Here is a 20,591-nt window from a genome sequence, read left to right as displayed (position 1 = left end):
ATAAATGAAAAGAAATACAGCTGTGAAGGAAAAATGGAATCTCAAACTGGAATGCACTGGAAATGACTAGCTATGCATCTAATGCCCCAAGGTATAAGGAAAGAAGAAAAATAAAACATCCAATAAAGAAGCAAAGTAACAACTCTGCCTCTCTGTCTGACCCCATTTGCACCAGCTTGATTTATACTGGCTTTGTATCTGGATTGTACCATTTTATGATTTATACACTATTACTATTGAACTTTTATTGACTAAAAAAAAAAAAAAATTAGTTGTTTTGGTTGTCAAGTGTAGCTTTAAGAGATGGATGTTTTTGTACTGTATAGATGACACATGGCCACCTACATATGATCGGTGACAACTGCTTTGAAACAGTAAACCCACTGCTTTTCTATGGAGCCTATAGGCACCAACTGGATTTGATGCATTGGCCCAGAACTATATAAAGTTCACTCAATTTCAACTTTGACCCGATTTACGCTGACCTTTTCAAAGTGCACACGATATGTTGGGCCTTAAAACGTAGTAGAGCAAGTTTTCTCCAATTTTCTACAAAGGACAACCAAAGCCAGAACCTTTTATTCTTTGAGATTTGCAGAATGAGCTCGCCTTATAAATAATCTGTTTTCAAGCATGTCTTGATGATGTAGTACTTCTTCAACCTCAAAGTAAATAAACTTAACATTTGTTTAGTCATAGATTGTAATGCCACAATATGATTATTTTGGTTGTAAAATAATCATCTGATATCACTAATTAAAGAGTACTTTAATAGGCAGCTTTGCTGTAATCTACTGATTTTACATTCCCAACTTCTACACTGCATACTGCAACAATTTTAGTACAATTCTAATAGTCACTGCACATTCTTTAGACAAGCACTGGCTCTTCAGATATTTATGGATTTACTTTTTACACACACTACCACAACTATTGTTTTTTGAACTTTTAACCTCAGTTATTTCTATGTATATATCATCCATTCTTTCTAATTTGTGGTATATTGTGAACTTAATTTGCACTGTTAATTCGAGAACTGTTAATTCTTGTGCCTGTTGTGACACAATATTTCTGCCTAGTGATTAACTCTCTACTCTACACTACTCTACACTACTCTACTCTACACTACTCTACACTACTCTACTCTACACTACTCTACTCTACACTACTCTACACTACTCTACTCTACTCTACACTACTCTACACTACTCTACACTACTCTACTCTACACTACTCTACACTACTCTACTCTACACTACTCTACACTACTCTACTCTACACTACTCTACTCTACACTACTCTGCTCTACACTACTCTACTCTACACTACTCTACTCTACACTACTCTACTCTACACTACTCTGCTCTACACTACTCTGCTCTACACTACTCTACTCTACACTACTCTACACTACTCTGCTCTACTCTACTCTACTCTACACTACTCTACACTACTCTACACTACTCTACTCAACTATACTCTACTCTACACTACTCTCCTCTACTCTACTCAACTATACTCTACTCTACACTATACTATTCTACTATACACTACAGCAGTGGTCCCCAACCTTTTTTTCGCCACGGACCGGTCAATGTTTGATCATTTTACCGCGGCCCGTGGGAGGTGGGGGGTGGCGGCTATACAATTAAATTAAAATAAAATTTTTTTATTTAATTGTATTTAAACATGCCTTTTTAACTCACTACAACGCTAAATCAATGAGAACCCTGAGCTTGTTTCTTTGCAATGAGACGGTTTCATCTGGGGTAATAGGAGACAATGACACCCAAAGTGTGTTGCTTATGTCCAGTTTATTCCATTGTTTTGTTTCGGTTGCCGTCACTGCAGAAAACCCCGCTTCACACAGATAGCTTGTCGGAAAAGTGCTGTGGTGGCAATCTCAGGGTATTCCCCCATGACTTTAATCCAGAACACCGGCAGAGTTTCTAACTTTCTAACGACGTCTGTTTCGTGCTAATTTTTGCTAATTTGTGGGTTAAATTTGAGCAAACACAATATACACGTATACCAAGCACTGTTAAACATGAGAAAGTACCGGTGAACAGAGAGAAGAGCGATACACACCTTCTCTCCACCAAAGCTACAACGCCACTGCCGCTTGCAGCCTCTCAGCTCCAGACGTCACCTAAACCCGGCCCGATACCATGATAATTTGTGCATGCGCGGGATTGGTGCGGCTTTAGGTGACGTCTCTCAGCTCCCGGTTAACCTCTCATCCATGGAAAGTCGCACAAACCCGAGAGAAATACACCACAGTAAATAAAATGGAAATAATTTAATGTTCCTTGGGTGGCCCGGTACCATTTGGTCCATGGACCGGTACCGGTCCGCGGCCCGGGGGTTGGGGACCACTGCACTACAGAACTCTACTCTACTCTACTCTACTCTACTCTACTTTAGTCTACACTACTCTATTCTACTTTAGTCTAACATACTCTACTATACACTACTCTATTCTATTCTACTCAACTCAACTCAACTCCACTCCACTCCTCTCCATTCTACTCTACTCTACTCTACTCTGGTTTAATGGCCTTCAGCGTGAGAAAAGTGAAAAATTCTGATCAACAGTAGTGTCCTGACATGTAGCTAAAATAATAATGATCAGATATTACTAATTAGCTATATTTAAATTACAGAGTGTGTTAAATTAAATGACTATTATTTTGGAGCCAATAAAATCAATATTTTATTTTTAATATTAGATATTATCATATGTTATTTATTTGAAACATCCCTGATTCCATTTTAATGTTAAATAAATACATAAATTCATTTTTTTTGTTAAAAACTTACACAGTTTTCACTGCACTTGAGACTACAAAGTGTAAATCAATTGTTCAACCAAAAACAAGTGTAAATGATGAGTAGATGACAGCTAGACGATGACCCCACTGTTCTTCACACTAACAAATTGTATATTTTCCAATCCACCTCCAAATACAGGTCCTCAACAGTTTTGAAAAAGTTCAAAGTGTTCTTGCTATCAGCAGAGCTGACCTAACTCATGAAGGTCTTTATAATGAGCTAGGCAACCTTGAGGAGTACAAAAACTCTGCTACAGTGCAAATACTTCGATCCCTAAGCCTGGGGTTCAGAAACCCTCACCATAATGGTGGAATATGTGAAAGCAGGCATGAAGCAGGTCACAGACTTTTGAGGAGGTGTAAACAATATAACATTGTGTATCAGTGTGCAACACATAATGGTAATGTTAACAGTGCAGTAATGAGACTTTTCAGTAGTGAGAGTTTAAACTCTGAGTTTAAACAAGTATCTCAGTATTACACACCATTGGGGGTATAAAACGAAAAAACAAACAAACAATAAAATAACAAAAAATAAAGGGCTTTGCATGGTGGCACCATAATCAGCATTGCTTCCTCACAGGTTTAGAGTGTCCAGTGTGATTTTAAGCTCTGGTTACAATCTGTATATAGTGTTACAGGCTCATGTGGCATGTGTTTCTTCTAGGTTCTTTGGTTTCCTTCCCACCTCCTGGTAAAACATACTGGTAGGTGACTCTAAACTTCCCCTAAGTGTGTTTATGTGTGTGTTTGTGTGTGCACGTGCATGCATGTGTGTCTGTGTGTATGTATGTGTGCGTGCGTGTTCGAGTTTGTGTGCGCGTGTATGCACGCATGTTTGTATGTGTGTGTGTGTGTGTGTGTGTGTGTGTGTCTGGTGTCCTGATACTCTCCCGATCCACTGCAACACTGGCAAGGATAAAGCACTTATTGAAGATAAATAACATAAAAATAATGCAGTTCTAAGCTCTAAGCAAACATACAATATAGCATAAAAACCTTTTAGAATGGCCACATTTCTAAATAATTTTACCAATAGAGGCGTGCAGCCTAATTTTACAATGATACAATTATGAAACATTCAAACCGTCACTTCAAATTGTCTTCATTTTTTTCTTGGACTGCCATTTAATTGCTTTTTTTCCAGGCCATTTCTCAGATGCCAATTATATCTATATAAATGGGTCTACTCCAAATAGAAACATATAAGCTGTCAAGTCAATGTAAAGATTTCTTCTTTTTCATGACAATAGGAATATCAGCACACTGCTCCTCCCCAGAGATGGTGTTTCCCAAACAGCAGCTCTAATATAACACTGTAATCACACATGAAATACATCTCTCTCATAATTTACATTTGATCATTACTGTACTACCAGCTGTCACATTAATTCAGATATGTAGCACACATTTCACAAATGTTTATGAACATTTACACAAATTTGTACTCAGTTGTAGACCAGTTTTTGACTTTCTTGGTTTTTATTGGCTAAATTAATCTCATTAAAGAATTAAGTGTATAAAGGAAAAATTGACACTTTCTCAAACACCTTTGTTTGCCAGCAATCCATCCTCTAAGGGAACATTTAGCAGATGTTTAGATGTGTCTTGCCTCTGTGCACACACTCATTTTATATGTGTCCTTGGCATACGTCGCTGACCTCGAACACATGGCGAGACTTCCAGGATAGATCCCTTAGAGACTGAAGGGCTTCAAGCAAAATGACTTGGGCGTAATCCAGATATGTCAGAAATTATTTCTGTTTTCTTTTTGATAGATTTGTTATTCTGCATAAAATGGAAGAAAAGGAAGTATATGCGGCTTTAGAAACTGTCACTCTTTTGTGCTACAGCTCTTTGTGGAGATCACGACAAACCCAAAATCAATCAATCACAAATTCTATGTATGCTAATAACACTTCTTTAAACAATTTCAGATGAACACTTGAGAATCTTTTGCACCTTCACTGAATAGATTTATAATGCTCAGTTGGTTTTGCTCAACCTCAGTAATTCATAGTTCGTATTGGTTATATTTATGCAGGGAAAGTTATGTGCATTCTGTGATAGGTTAAGTACATCTGAAGTCCATTTTCTGGATTCATCATTCAGATCGTGCAAACCATGAGTGTGGTTCACGTTCCCACGTTTTAGATCTTTTTCTTTAGTACAAGGGTTGAGGTCACGGTGGAGCGAATAAACCACCACCTTTAAACTCAAGCACTTGTACTTAAAGCCAAAAAAATTAAATAGAAATTATGGACTGAAAATCTATCTATCTATCTATCTATCTATCTATCTATCTATCTATCTATCTATCTAATCTATCTATCTATCTATCTATCTATCTATCTATCTATCTATCTATCTATCTATCTATCTATCTATCTATCTATCTATCTATCTATCTCTCTCTCGCTCTCTCGCTCTCTCGCTCTCTCGCTCTATCTATCTATCTATCTATCTATCTATCTATCTATCTATCTATCTATCTATCTATCTTTTGGAAGTTTTGAGATTTGAGAGATTTAAAGTATAAGGTATCACACTGGTAGGCACGAACAAGAGTAAAAAAGGTTTCACAATTTATTGTGTTCAGCTGCGCAGCAGGACCCCACACTCCTCATGTAGCATGAGAGAGGAAAAGCCCTGATCATTGATTACATCAAGATTTTATAGACAGAATTCAAACAAAGAAGACATGTAAAAGCAAAACATCATCAATCATTGGCTCAAAACAGTGTTGTATAAAGTACTAGTAAGCAATACTTGAGTAAAAGTACAAGTATCGTACTAGAAAAAGACTTTGGTATAAGTGAAAGTTACCTTTTAGAATATTACTCAAGTAAAAGTCTTAAAGTATCTGATTTTTACTGTACTTAAGTATCAAAAGTCATTTTCTGATATTTAATGTACTTAAGTATTTAAAAGTAAAAGTAAAATTTCAGTGACTTATGGTAGGCATAAGAGCAGGGGCAGTTTTAGGATTTCATCTTTAGGGGTTTTAGCCCTCAGTGAGAATTTAAAAACAAAAAGAGTTTTATATTATAAATTATTATTATTATAAATAAAATATAATTTGGTATTATTTAAAATGGCAAAAGTGGACACCAACATTTTATCCATGATGTAATGATGCCAGTCTTGAATCAAATCAGTTCATGTATGTGTGCATTCTCTACAAACAGTGTGTCTAATGAATGCAGTCATTAATAAACAAATATTCACAAGACAAAGACCAATTCAATAAATGTTATTTTTATTTAGTATTGATATTGCATTAATATTTTGTTTGTGCTATCAACTCTGGTAATAAGAATAGTGACATTTCACTGCTTTTGGTTTCTTTTGGTTGCCACCGTTATAGATAAATGCCTCCAGCTCTGACTGCGCGTGCACGCTGCGTGTGAATGTGCTTCTCCGTAGAGCGTGCGGAGCTGCGTAATGCAATCTAGGAGCAGTGATTCGCCAAACCTCCCTTATTGCAGTCGCACACATTTCTTCTGATTTTATTTTGTAGTAACGAGTAACTAAGATGCTTATTGGAAATATAAAGGAGTAAAAGTATACATTTTATCTAGGAAATGTAGTGGAGTAAAAGTGAAAGTTGACATAAATTTAAATAGCGAAGTAAAGTACAGATACGTGACATTTTTACTTAAGTACGGTAACGAAGTATTTTTACTTTGTTACATTACAACACTGGCTCAAAATCACTGATCAAGCTGATCTGGACCTGCCAAAGTCTGCTAGAAGGCCTACTAGAAGGTTTACTGGAAGCTGTTTATGCCTTATTCCTGACAACTCGTCTCCAGTCCCCTCTGCCCTTGCCATAATCTAAGAAAACAACCACTGGCAATGACAGTTTATAGCCACAACAGCTACAAGGGAAAAGCATAGAAGGACAAGGCCTTAAAAACAGTTTTAATTTTAGATCTATCTATCTATCTATCTATCTATCTATCTATCTATCTATCTATCTATCTATCTATCTATCTATCTATCTATCTATCTATCTATCTATCTATCTATCTATCTATCTATCTATCTATCTATCTATCTATCTATCTATCTATCTATCTATCTATCTATCTATCTAGTTTGTATTGACATAGATTTGAGCAGGACACCTTGAAGTTACAAACAATTATAATGCCTCTAGAATTAATACTACTCCTCACTCCGGAATCATGTATAACTGAGATGCACTCTTTTATAAATCTTTTAAATAGTGCTTCATTCTGTGGTTACAGATGAGGTCTGAATACCAATTACACAACTGCACAATTTTGGTATTAAATCTCTCAATTAATATTGAGCTCAACTCTAAATACAGCTCCGATAGCGAAGCCAAAAAGCACCCGATCTCACCATGACTTATTAGAAGCTGATTATTGAATAAGTCTTTACAAGCAGGCTACCTAACACACAGATTAACTGCTGAAAGAAATCCCAGAGTCTAACAGAAGATAAAAGCTAGTCTGTATGTATTCATCTTTAGAAGTCTAGTGTGAATGTAGCTGTGGTCTTTTTCTTATTAAATTTTATTGGATCCTGTGAGTTAAACAGAGTTCCTCTTTTTCTGAACACAGCACTTCGAGTACAAAATGTTCTGTATGCAAGTGAGTCAAATGAAAGATCATCTTTAAAAAAAAAAAGCCTGGTCATGAGACACTCTGCTGGCAGCTTCAGTCTCTCTCTGATGCCACATGGCCTGTGGGTTCAGATTCACAACAATCATTTAACTAGGCCCTGGAAATCCAAGGCAACTGCACGTTTCACTAACCCCCTGTTGACAGGGTGATTCCCAATAACTCAATTTCCAGCTCATAATTTACTCTCAGTGCCCAATGAGTCTCCTGCTCAGCAGATCTATAGTCTAAACAAGGGCAAAGAACTTTTTTTGGCCTCTTTTCCACACGTTCATTGACAATTTATGCTTTTTATATGGTCTATTGAATGGATTTGGAACATAAAATCCACCTACAAAGGTGTTGCCTTCGATAGTGGGTGTCAGATTTATCACTTTCTATAGGAATATCGCATTGCAATTTTACACCCTACCTTTTTTTCAGTGCACCCCTGGTTGCAGTCATCAGTTATAATCCTTCAGTAAATTATTGAGTGACGGCAAGGCTAGCCATATGCTGCAAAGCAAGATATAGGAGCGGGGACACACACTCAAGGTCAATAGATGTGCCCTGCTGTCTAGCTTGGTTGGACCCGACTCATATAAAATATAACTTAGCTATAATCCATTTCTTGCAATCCATTCAGGCAGTTTACCCACGCGGACAGCAGGATTTATAACACAAAATGAAAAGATTCTCCTTCTTGAACAGTGTGCTTTTAATAAATATCTACCAGAAGAGCTTCAGGGTCGGCTGAAAAATATAAAATAATTCTCTTTTCTTTTTTTTTACAAATAAAGTAGCACTGTTCTCATCTTATATTTTCTTAACTTAACTTAACTTAACTTAACTTATATCATCTTATCTTACCTTGACTTGACAATGATTGATATCAGAATTTGCATTATACAACAACTTGTTTGCATGTAACATGTCTGCAATATTCTCCACTGAAGCTGAAGTTCCAGTGGTAAAATATGGAGATCTTTACAAACATTTCATAAATATTAATATGTCTTTTTTGTTGTTGTTGTGACATGTTATTCTATTTCTTTGTTAATATTATATATTTATAATATATTATATATATTATATATTTATATATATTATAATATTATAAATTTTATTTGATTCCATCTGAATGCAGGAAAAATGCTAGTTAAGGTAGCCTTCATGTAAAGCATTACAATTTTAATTTAATTTTACCATCTGGAATCCTGACAGCATGTTTTCATTAATATTATTAATATTAATAATATTAATATCTCATTTTCATTCCTAAAGTTGATTTTAGGAAACTTAAACCTTGACATCTTTTGACTGTAGAGTGAGTGGAACCCTGTCACCTTCTCGGTCCTGTCCCTAATGCCATGCTGGCCTTTATCAAGCCCTTCTACACTGTGTGCCCTAAAGCAGAAAGCCAGTCACCGAGCCCTTTTTCGTCTGACTGAATGTGAGAATAGGCTGCTTTTTAATGGCTCCGAGCACTTAGCATGCCAGCAGATGGGAATCCAGTTGGCAGTGCTCTCATTAATGGAGCTCCAAGCCATCCTCCTTCTCATGGCCACCTGTCCGACAGGGCCAGTGCCATTCCAGCACCTGGCCAAGCCATTACATGTTATGATCAGGGCTCAAGATGGGAGGCGTCGAGACTTCTTGCTTCATTTGTATGAGTGCTGGAGGGGGAAGTGGACTAATAGTGGCATATGCAGTCTCCTTTGGAAGAAGGCTGTTTCCACTGGAGCGACAGAGCTATAGACTACAAGATTAATGTCGATCACAAGGCTCATGCTTAGTGGCATGGCACACAGTTACTAATAAACCCAGAACACAAAGTCAATGCTAAATGTGCAAGCTTGATGTTTGAAGAACAGTGAAGTTGAGTTATTATGAGGATATATGTGATTAATAATGTGAATTATTTTGTTAACAATGATGTTTCCACAGTAATTGGATTAGTGCAGTGCAGAAAACCAAGATAACGTATATAAAGTATGGGAATAATAATGTGCCTATAACTGTGCCTCGTAGGAGGCCATATTGTTATTCTAGGCTCTGAAGAATCTCCATTAAAGCAAAGGAACTGGTAATGGTCTGTCACGTAAGATTTAAACCAGGCAGTAAAATATCTGTTTTTGATTCTGTCTATTAAAATACCTTATATAGCATCACCTGCTTCAGTCAAGTCCAACAACCTAGACACAGTCGGAAGCAGCACTCCTGTAAACACCAATTCTGTAATACGGTGTTGATTAAATCTCATTATGCTTGTTAATGATACTTAACCAAAACATAACTGTGGGACAAAAACTTTCTTCAAAATGTTGTATGTTATAGATATAAGGAATTGGGAAAATAGTCCAAGCTGAGTGAAGCTTATCAATATAAAAGCATATATGCTCAACAGATATAAATCTAAAAACATTTGCATGCCATTGCATTGCATATCAGTGCAAATCAAAAAAGTTATGTTTCATGATTTTTTTGTGCATTAGTAAAAAGAGGTTTCTTCACTATTGACAAATGCGTTTAATAAAGGCTTCATAATTATGTAGAATTTGAGTCTTGAATGAGTCAATTAGATGAACACCATCAAGTCATTCCTTTTGTCCAGGAACAACTGCATTTACTGGACTGAATAAAGAAAAACGGATGCTAGCATCAATTATTAAACAAAAACCTATGTATATAACAGATTTATTGTAGGCTTACATTAATTAATTAATTAATTAATTTTTTTCTCAAAAGTTTGTGAATTGCATGAGTCATATTTACATTTGAATGCATGCCAGTTCTACTTCTGCACCCCTTGAGAAAGTGAATCATTTTGGTCTTGACCGAGATTTGCTCATCTCTTGTACAGATTCTCAGTATTTAAATCAATGAATCTTTTGGTCAAACTCCAATCACATTCAGAAAGACAAGCAAGTCAGCAAGTTCAATGAGTTTAAGCTCCTTCACTATGGGGATTTCTCAATATTAGTGCTTGATTTGTACCTAGTAGTGGCTGAGGATAAACATTAGCATTTTTCTGAGCATATACATGCAATTATAAAACACAAGATATAAAATATAGATCTAAGATAAAGATTTTAACACAAAACAGGAATGATCATTGGCTATTTTAGCATTGATCATTGTCAACATTCTGAACAAGTATGTGGAACAAGCTGCACCGCTCAAATTAATTAAGGGATCACTTCAATCACACATTGGCTTTCAATGAACAATGAAAAACATTCAAGATGAAAATCTTTACTTTTATACATTGTGTAATTCGTTGAGAACAAAATGGTGTTGCAAGGGTCAATAAAAACCAACCATCAATCTGTTAAAACTGGATTCAAAATCACAACAAAAATTTAAGTAAAAAATGAAAACTACAGGCTACCCCAAATGAATTTCATCACAGCACAGTCATAATGTAAGTCAGTAGTGTGTATAGCCCCCATGTGACTGTTTGCAATCCTGACAACATCGGGCATGCTCCTGATGAGATGGCAGCTGGTTTCATGAGGATCTCCTCCCAGACCTGAATCAGGGCATCATTGTGCTCCTATACAGTCTGTTGTGCTACTTTATTCTGTTGTGTGGCTATTGTGGATTTCGAAGCTCTGATACAAAACATCCCAGAGGTTCTCAGTTGGATACAGGTTTGGGGAACGTGAGTGGCAGTCAATGGCATCAGTGCCTTCATCATCCAGAAACTGCCTACACACTCTGGCCACCTGAGGTCTGACATTGGCTCTGAAAATTTCATCCTGGTACCTAACAACAGTAAGGGTACTGTTGTCTAGCATGTAGATGTCTGTGCAACCCTCTAAGGATATTCCTTCCTAGACCTTCACTGACTGAACTGGTCAGGCTGGATGATGTTGCATGCAGCATTATGTTCCCCATGACAAATTCATTTACGTCTGTCACATGTACTCAGTGTGAACCTGCTCTCATCTGTGAAGAGAACGAGGCCCCAGTGGAGGACCTGCCAATTCTGGTGTTCTCTGGCAAATGCCAATCAAGCTTCACAGTGTAGGGCTTTGAGCAAAGGCACCACTAGAGGATGTCGAGCCCTCATGCCACCTTCTTGAAGCCTGTTTCTGACAGCTTGTCAGAAAACCAGTGCACACCAGTAGCCTGCTGGAGGTCATTTTGTATGCATTGGCAGTGTCTCTCCGGTTCCTCCTTGCACAAAGGAGCAGATTCGGTGTCTCCTCCATGCTCTTGAAACTGCTGGGAGACACACCAAACCATCTGGCCACAGCACATATGAATGCCATCCTGGAGAAGCTGGACTGCTCATGGGTTGCAGGTACTGCCTCATGATTCAAGTAGTGACAAGAACCCTATAACAAAAACTAAAGACTAATCAGTCAGGAAGGAGAAACAGAGCAATCATCTGTGGTCACTTTCACCTGCACCTGTGAAACTGATACACAATCACTTATGCTTCCTAGACAGATTGATATCCTTCAAATTTAATTGACTTGATGTTATAATGTGATGATAAAGTATTTCCTTCATTCTTTTGAGCAGTTTATATCATATCATATACTGCAATATACAAAAATTGCAACACATTCTGAAGGTTTCAAGCTAAACAAAATTCTCTTCATTTCCTGGAAGAACAATTTTTATTCCTTTGATGATGGCATACAAACAGTAGTTTGTTCCACAAGTTTGTCCTGGCTTCTACCTTAAACATGGAGCCAAGGAATATGGAATAGACAAATTATATTCCATGAATATTTGTTCAAATATGCTACCAAACCCAGGCTACTATGTATGATCACTTTAACGAAGCAGCTATCCGAAAACACTGAAAGCTGCATCAGTCATGTTAAGAAGAGTGTCAACTGAAAACAATGTCTGTGTTCCAGCGGAAGAGCCAGCTGGCATTTTGTGGACTGTTTCTAGATAGCTAATGATGGGTGTCTAGTCTCTCTCTCCCAATCTCTCTCTATCTCTCTCTCTACCCCCACACCCTTCTTCAAAAACTCTTATATTCCTAGACCTTTATGTAACAAGGCTTTATTTAGACTATACAAGCCCAATAGAATACTTTTTATTTCTCATAAAAAAGAGACATGCCTCCTTGCGGCAGAAGATGCCATAGCGGCACTATTATTTTATCTGCTAAACAAGAATAAAACAAACTGAATTAGAATAAATGGTGCAATCTTGCTTAGTCCCTTCAGGCGTCTGTGTTTACTTAATTAACATATGGCATGAACAAAAATAACCCAGATGCAAAAAACTGTATGTAACATATTTACGGTGCTGACATATACTTTAATGCCAATAAGCAAACTGGTGGCTTCCAGCCAACTTTCTACTTTCTGAGGTGCGATGGATTTCTATAAATGTGTACTGTATCACTGCACGCAGAGATGTGCAATGGCTCAGCAGAGACACCAGTTCCAGCTTAATGCCCACATGGGTAAGATGATGTGTTTTGCCCAGGTTTGAGCTGATATCATAGAGGAACAAACATCTTACTAGAGGGATGACCATGAAACAATGAAAGTACTACAAAACAGGAAAGAACCTTGGTATCACTTAAACTTCAATCAAATCACTTAATTAAGTATAAGGCATACAAATTGCATACACTAAATATTCTAATACACTAAATGTGATTAATGCTGTTTAAAAGAAAATACTGTTAACAGATGTAAATGAAAGATTCACGTTTGAAGCTTTGCCTATTGAATTGTGTGTCAGTGCTCATTGACATCAAGCTGACATCAACTATAAATCAACAATAAGTTCTGTTTAATGATTTTATGTGCATGAATAAAAAGAGGTTTCTTCAATATTTACAGTAGAGTTAAAATGGCAAGTTTTTGTTAAAAACAATATATGTAAAATTTGAAAAAGACTTGACATTTTCCATTCACAAATGATTCATTATTTTGAATGAGTCATAAACATGAACAGCACTGAGTCACCGTTTGTCTAAGCTTCACCACTGCAAAGCACAATAACATTCACTGATCAAAAGACTAAAATACTTTAGCATCAATAAATTGGTAAAAATATATAAAGGTTTATTTACTTGATAAGTGCATGCTAAACCTACTTCTGCACCCTTTGAGTTGACTTTCTTTAGATTTGGACTTTCTTGTATGGTTGTGGCATGAATTGACCTTACTAACTCGGCATAAGGACGTTGCTTAAACGACATAAAATGTAATATATTGGCCACTGAGTGTGTTTCACATTCGATCTGAATACTTGAGTTCACACCTAGAACCAAATGGGGGTATTTGAGTGCTCATAATTTGAGGTTTGTGTTCACATCTAAGGATTTCAGAGTGAACTCATTGTGCAGTTCAATACATCACTTTTGTGCTGTCAGATCTGCAAAATAGTCAGACCTACAGTAGGTTTATCCATTTACTGTTCTTTTCTTGAGGTACCAGCACTCACCCCTTAATAACCATTTTCCTGCCATCAAGAAACTCAACATTTAGAACCACCATATGGATTTTAACAATGTTTATTAGGTGAATCTCAAAGTCCATTTTTAAAATGACCAGTGATCAGTTCTTTGGAAAAAAAACACAAAACTTAAAATTGTGAAAAAACCTGAGGCAATGACATTGTCACCATAAATAGCATGACTCACAGAGCAGAGGGCAGACTCTGACTTTAGAGCTTTGCTTGAAAATAAAGAAAATAATGTTTTAGCATTGTGTCTTAGCAGGCAAATGCAAAGTCATTGTTTGGACAGAAATGGGTTTGAAAATCCCATTGCACTGGCAGATGTGACACATACTGGTGCACTACTGTACCCAATGGTGTTGACACATTCATTTGGAAAAAAGTCTGGCCTGGCCAATATGGTTTATACACAACCAAATATGCAATACAATGCCAATTTATTAAAAAATTAGACGTCTGTTTGTGTGGAAACAGAGCTTTAATCCTTCAATCATGATAAACAAAGAGAACCAAGACACTATCCATTATTATGCTCAAGACCATGTACACATGTTATAAAAGACACAAATGCATCTTTCTTATGGGAAAGCAAATGAACTGTACATAGAACATATACTGGGAGAAAATGAATTGTTTCAGTGAAATCATTATCTTCTAGGTCAAATAAAGGGTATTAATGTAAAACAAATTATACCACTTTTACAGCTGGAAATAATGGACTCTTTTTGTCTAGCATTTAGCCTGCAAAATCTTGCCAATATAATTAACAAATTATTGTTTACTCATGTGGTTAAAACTATTTACATTTTTTTATTATTCTGTGTGTGTGTGTGTGTGTGTGTGTGTGTGTGTGTGTGTGTGTGTGTGTGTGTGTGTGTGTGTGTGTGTAATGTTATATGTATATCACCATTTGAAGGGTTTTCCTGGCTGCCACACATACATTATGTGTATAAAATTTTAAGTAAACAATAAAAGGGCAAATGAGAGAGAGGGAAGGTACATCAGAGATGCTTGTTTATGATCAGTCAAACTAATAGGTCTCTCTGGGAATGGTGTTTACAATATTTATCTGCCTAAAATATATCATGTGCTCACCTTCTCTCTTTCTAGTCAAGAGAAAATAGAGGAATTATACCTGTTTACTGGCACTGAGTGTGAAAGATGAACAGCGACTGAGTTTCCCACAACACACAGATCATTGTTTAAATGGCAGAGAGAGCATCATACTGAACACAGTCTCTCCGGTTACAATGCTCTTAACTTTGCAACACTTTTGGGAAACTTAGCCCAGATCAGCAACTTTGCACTGTTTTCCCCCTCAAAACCAGTGTCTCTTTCACTTGCTTTGTAGCTTGGTACATCATGTAATTCAAAGCTGTCTGAAATGAAAGCCATAGCACTCTTGGTGATTCCTCTGCCAAAGACTAACAATCATCAGATTTGCTCATGGACCATGCAGACTGAAAAACACCAGCTTCTATTTGATCATCCTTGTCATTTCTGCTGTTCCAAGGTTGGCTTTCTTGGCCTCAATGCACAATTATATCATTGATTTATTCATTACTTGCTTTTATTTAATGACTCAGATTTAATAAACCCTCACACAGATGGCTGTAAATATGATTAATATAGAATACATACAGTCACAATTTACATAACCATATTGGCGAGTGTACTCTTAAAACTTACTTAAAGCTAAAAAAAAACACTAAAATACAGGAATGATGATGTGCCCATACAGTCAGAGTGATTGGGTTAGAGAAAGAGAGAAGGATAGCTGTATACTGTAGTTAGAGAGAGAGAGGAAAAAAAAACTAAAAGTTTTCTTTCTCTTCTCAAATAGTCTAGATGGCCATTAAATTATTAAGCAGAGTAGTTTTTTACTCAGTGCCCGAAAAGATAATTGTAAATCATTAGGCTTGCATGAGTGCACTTTTTATAATAAATAAAAAAAATTGAGATTTACTTCATTAATAGAATCTTCACTTCACAAATAAACTTCAGAATAAATCTTTAATAAACACAACACATCTGACTAAAGCTGTGTTTAAACTGCTGATTTGAGATTGTTTTAATACGGATTCTAACACTAATCTGAATTGACACTGCTAATAAACATGATACATGGTGAATACAATAGCTTAGTAGCTAGTAAACAGTTAGCACAACTACCTAGCTAGTCTCATGCTCTTAAAATAAGAATTGCTTGAATTGCTGCTAATGCCACATTTGCTTTATTGTTTCATCACCATAACTTTTTCCTGCAAAGTGTGCATAGGCAGTGTGTGGGTTTCTACACAGTACATACAATTTGATTAGAAGTTTAGAACAAAAATTTGTTATTATTTATACACATTATTTTTAACACAGAAGCAATCCTAACTTTGTATTTTATAAATCTAAGTTCAGAGTTATCTTTAATTAGAATTTTCAAGCATTCTTCAGGCGAAGTCATATCAACACACTTGGTTTTGCCTGAATCTGACCTGTCTCTGTCTCTAGTGATCTCTGGGGACATAATAATGAGAAGACTGAGCATCTTGTTCGAGCTATGTACACTCCATGCCACAGCTACTGTACAGCAAAGATGAAGATACAGCAAACAGCTGAATCCCAATACATGTTGCTCACCTGCAGTCATAAGCCACCCTTGTGCTATAACTGGTGCTAGGCTTTTATAGTTTATAATTGCTTTTATAATTTATAATTGCTTCAATGGCTGCCCTGGTGAAGTAGTCAATAATCACCCTTTGAATTTCTGCAATTGTTCATTCATTTGTGAAGGATTTGTCATAGATTTGAAAAACATAACCTAAGGCTAATAATAAATTAAAATGCTGTTTTTATAAAGTGTATGTATATTTGGTGATATGGTGATGCTTTATCCAGTGGACATTCCACAAGATAATGTGTAACTATAATCGATTATTATCAGTTATTCATCAGTGAAAAAAAATTGTAACCAATAGGCATCTTGGGAAATACTGTAAATATACGATTAAGGGAAAATAGTGAACTTTGACATGACTTATTTTCTAATTGGATAAAACCAAAAAGCTATTAATCTGGGAGTCAGTAGCTTAACACATACCTCTGCTTTTCTAAAGTCACTGTAATTGGCTAGAGTGACAGAAATTCATTAATTAATTGATTTATTCATTCATTTATTCCAATTAAAGAGCAGGGCCAATTATGTTCTCAGGGACTCCCTGGTGGAATGGAGTGGGAATTTGTAGACAATGTCTACAAACATATAGTAGATACTGTATATGTATTTGCAATTGTGATATGCAGTGCAGTTGTGATGTAGTTTGAATACCAGAGTACTGTATTATTGTTTTTGTCAAAATGTGATCGGTGAAGTGGAAAATACTCTCATTTGAATCTTAGTGTATTGGGAAGCTTTAGCAATTGTTAATGCACATATTTGTCTTTTGATTTATTACTAATGCTACTAATGTTTTTGCCATTACTGCTTGATTTTCTATGATTAGATGATTGCTCAGGACAATACAAATTAAGTTACTAATTAATTACTGGATAAAAAGTATTATATATAGACTTTTAAGGATCAAAATCAATGATTCACTAGTCATAATCCCAATAAAACATAAACATGACATTGAAAATTCACAATGCACATGAAAGCAGTCGGGTTATATTTGGCCTGGCAAACACTATTTATTTTTCAAGAGAAAATACTGGGCCACTGTGTCTGCTGTGGTGATTAAAAAGAATAATTATACTGAATTATTCTAATGGCACTCCATACAGTTTGGAAGGAGCTGATTTGTTGACATGCTAAGCAACCATTCTAATCCAGGCTACCATTACCAACAGGCCTATTATATTTGATTATTATTTTCCATTTAGGAAATGGTAGGAGATTACTGTATATGAGTTAGGTAATGAGAAATGAGCAAAATAGCCCACAGCAAAAGTTACTTTAAAACATGGTTGAAAGCTCCAGCCCTGCAAATGCATTTACCGTGTGCTAGTTATACACGCAGTAAACAGACTAGAACAGTCTCATTTGAAAATGTTAAGTATAGCTACATGTATGCACTAAATAGACATTACTTCCATTAGGCTTATATTACAATCCAAGATCTGCATTGCAATAACTCACTCGGAAATAGCTAGAAATACATGCCTCTTCTTCCCTTTCAAGTTAAGCTAACTCAAAAGCTTCTATCTATTTTCAGCTCAGGCTTGGGGAGGATAATGTTCTCTAATAGTCTGGAAATATACAATTTCATCTACTGCTCAATAATCCTCCTTTCCCTAACATCTTCCCAAGCACCGTCTCCTTATTTCTACCAAATGAAAAAAAAAGTAAAGCATACTGTATACTTCCCCAAACTCTGGGTATAGTTGGCAGGGCAGTACGCATAATGTCAAATTAGTCCTGACAACGCGAACGGAGCAAAACAATTTGTGTTCTTTGCTGTGGCGGACAGCAAGCACATCAGACGCTGACAGGTGGGCGCACCAAAATTATGGGTCCCAAGGGAAACACGGTCTATGTACTTCATTATTCTGCTCGCGGCCCAAAGAGAAAAAAATGCACTCGATGCACTTTTTTTTCCTTGCACATACACCCACTATTATTTCTGACACCGCTGGGCTGACTAAAAGGCACCTCTGCAACCCAGATGACTGCTTGTGCATGCATACTGCAGAGAAAAGTAAGGTAGATCACACCAACTCAGAGGAACTTTTCCATTAAAAAGGTGTGGGTGTTCGAAGGCTGTAGTGTACGTTTTTTTCCAAGGCTTCGCAAGAAGACAATGTGGTTAAAAGAAACAAATAAAAAAAAATCGCAAATCCATTCCATCAAGATGCTGCAGCAACATGTGCAAAGTAACACAGGGTATCATTTGGGTGCATTTAGAGGATATTAGGGATTAAAAAAATGTTCCTTAGTTCTATTTTCATACTCTTAACAAAGTTCTGTTTAATCTGGTCATGTTGAGTCATTCTAAAAAACACCAGTTTTTTTTTACCTTATCTTTGCTGATGGTTCAGGAAAACACAACAAAATGTCATTTCCAGAATAGTTTTCAAGACCACTGTGAACAGGAGACAGGCTTACCTATGGACAGAGAAAATAGAGAATTGGTTATAATAACATGGTCATGAGACAAATAACAAAAGGAATTAGATAGGAAACCATATATGATGTTGGTTAATTAAACATGTTAGCATGCTAATATTAACTTTATTTTATTTTCATGTTTAGTAGCAGTGCAAAGTATCCTTTACATTATAACCTACTATAAATCTTGTATTAGTCTGTTATGATTAATGCACAGCTATATTTATGAAAGCAAGCATTACGTGGTCAGATTTACTATGTTGTTTTTTTTTTCTCATTAACAAGAAATTTGATCACTGTAACTACAGATGCATTCCAAAAACGTCCTTTGGATTTGAATCATACATTCAATTCAAATGAATTTTAATTGGATAGAGCTTTTAATAATTGTACACAAAGCAGCTTTAGAAACATATATACTGTATATAAATTCAGGACATATGTATCCTGGTAACACAGTAAAACCTGCTGGAGATGATATTAGAAAGAGACCTTGAGAGTACCTAAAAGGGGATTCATCCTCATCTGGGTGAGACCAGAAAGAGCAATTATAAATAATTTCCTTCTATAACAGTATGGTATATTACAGTATACTATATGGTCAGAAAGTGCAATTGCGTAACCAGGAAACTCATTTTAGTTTTATATTGTTAAAGTTAAATCACTTCTTGTTTGGAAGAGTGTAAAACAAGCCTTGCATTTTATCGGATTTATTGCACCATCAGTCATTTATCACCACAGCCTGCAGTCCTAAAAGTGCAAACCTGATTTCGAGTCATTTCTGCATTTCAACCAAAACTAAAATGTTTCCCTGAAAAAAAAAAAAAAAAAAACCTTCACATTTCTGTGAATAAAATTGCCTGTGGTGACAGTTTGCTATTGAATCATGTAAAATGAGATGTTTTGTGAGTCAACTGCGTAAACATGAAGCGACACTTCTGTGTGGGGAAAAGCTGATGATGAATTCTGTTACATTTTCCGCAGTCATTTTCCACAGGTGCATTTGTAGTCATTTAAAATTTTGCAAAGCCTGTGATTTTAGGACAAGCATGATATACGGTTTGTTGTACTTTGTAAGTACTTTCTTAACACTATTTCATCATAACCGTTGACATGACAGTGAAGTCAAATCTGAGTTTTCACTTAATTAATCTACATATGGAGAGAAACTTTCACAACAGCAGACAGATGTAGCTAACACTGGCAAATCCACTCCAAAACACCACTAATGCTGACAAGAGTGAGAGATTTTTTTATCTTGTGATGGAATACGTGTTACATTTGGACAGCAATATGTCTGCAAATTTTGGGTTTGGAGACACCTTTACCATATGGCATGTGCAATTATGATGAAGATATACAACTAAATATGCTGTTTGAATAAAACACACCACAGTTTGCTTTTATAGGAAGTTAATCAACGATGGAGGCCTCACAGAAGGCAATTATTTTTATATAATATTAAAGGCCAAAATGTTTTAGAATCTCTTAAACCAGAAGCAACTTCCCAATTTAGTTCACTTGCCAAGTTAGTACAAGTTTTTTTGTAATCCCGAGCAGTTTTTCTTTTACCGGCTTCTCCTTTAC

General features: G+C 36.1%; 1 protein-coding gene across 8 annotated transcripts in view; it reads right to left on the bottom strand.

Moving 5' to 3' along the window:
- Positions 1-20,591, bottom strand: part of cadm2b (cell adhesion molecule 2b) — a 162,013-nt gene that overhangs the window by 71,486 nt on the left and 69,936 nt on the right. The window contains exon 1 of one of the 8 annotated variants that reach the window (XM_047820833.1): positions 18,913-18,995. The exons of the other annotated variants lie outside the window; for them this stretch is intronic. The gene's annotated coding sequence lies outside the window, so the exon portion shown is untranslated. Of the gene's footprint in view, positions 1-18,912; positions 18,996-20,591 lie in introns of those variants that run through there. 8 annotated transcript variants of the gene reach the window in all.

This window comes from Tachysurus fulvidraco, chromosome 11, assembly GCF_022655615.1.
Source record: "Tachysurus fulvidraco isolate hzauxx_2018 chromosome 11, HZAU_PFXX_2.0, whole genome shotgun sequence".
NCBI classification, from domain to species: domain Eukaryota; kingdom Metazoa; phylum Chordata; class Actinopteri; order Siluriformes; family Bagridae; genus Tachysurus; species Tachysurus fulvidraco.
Note: the sequence above shows the minus strand (reverse complement) of the source record. Positions and strands in the feature narration are given on the sequence as shown.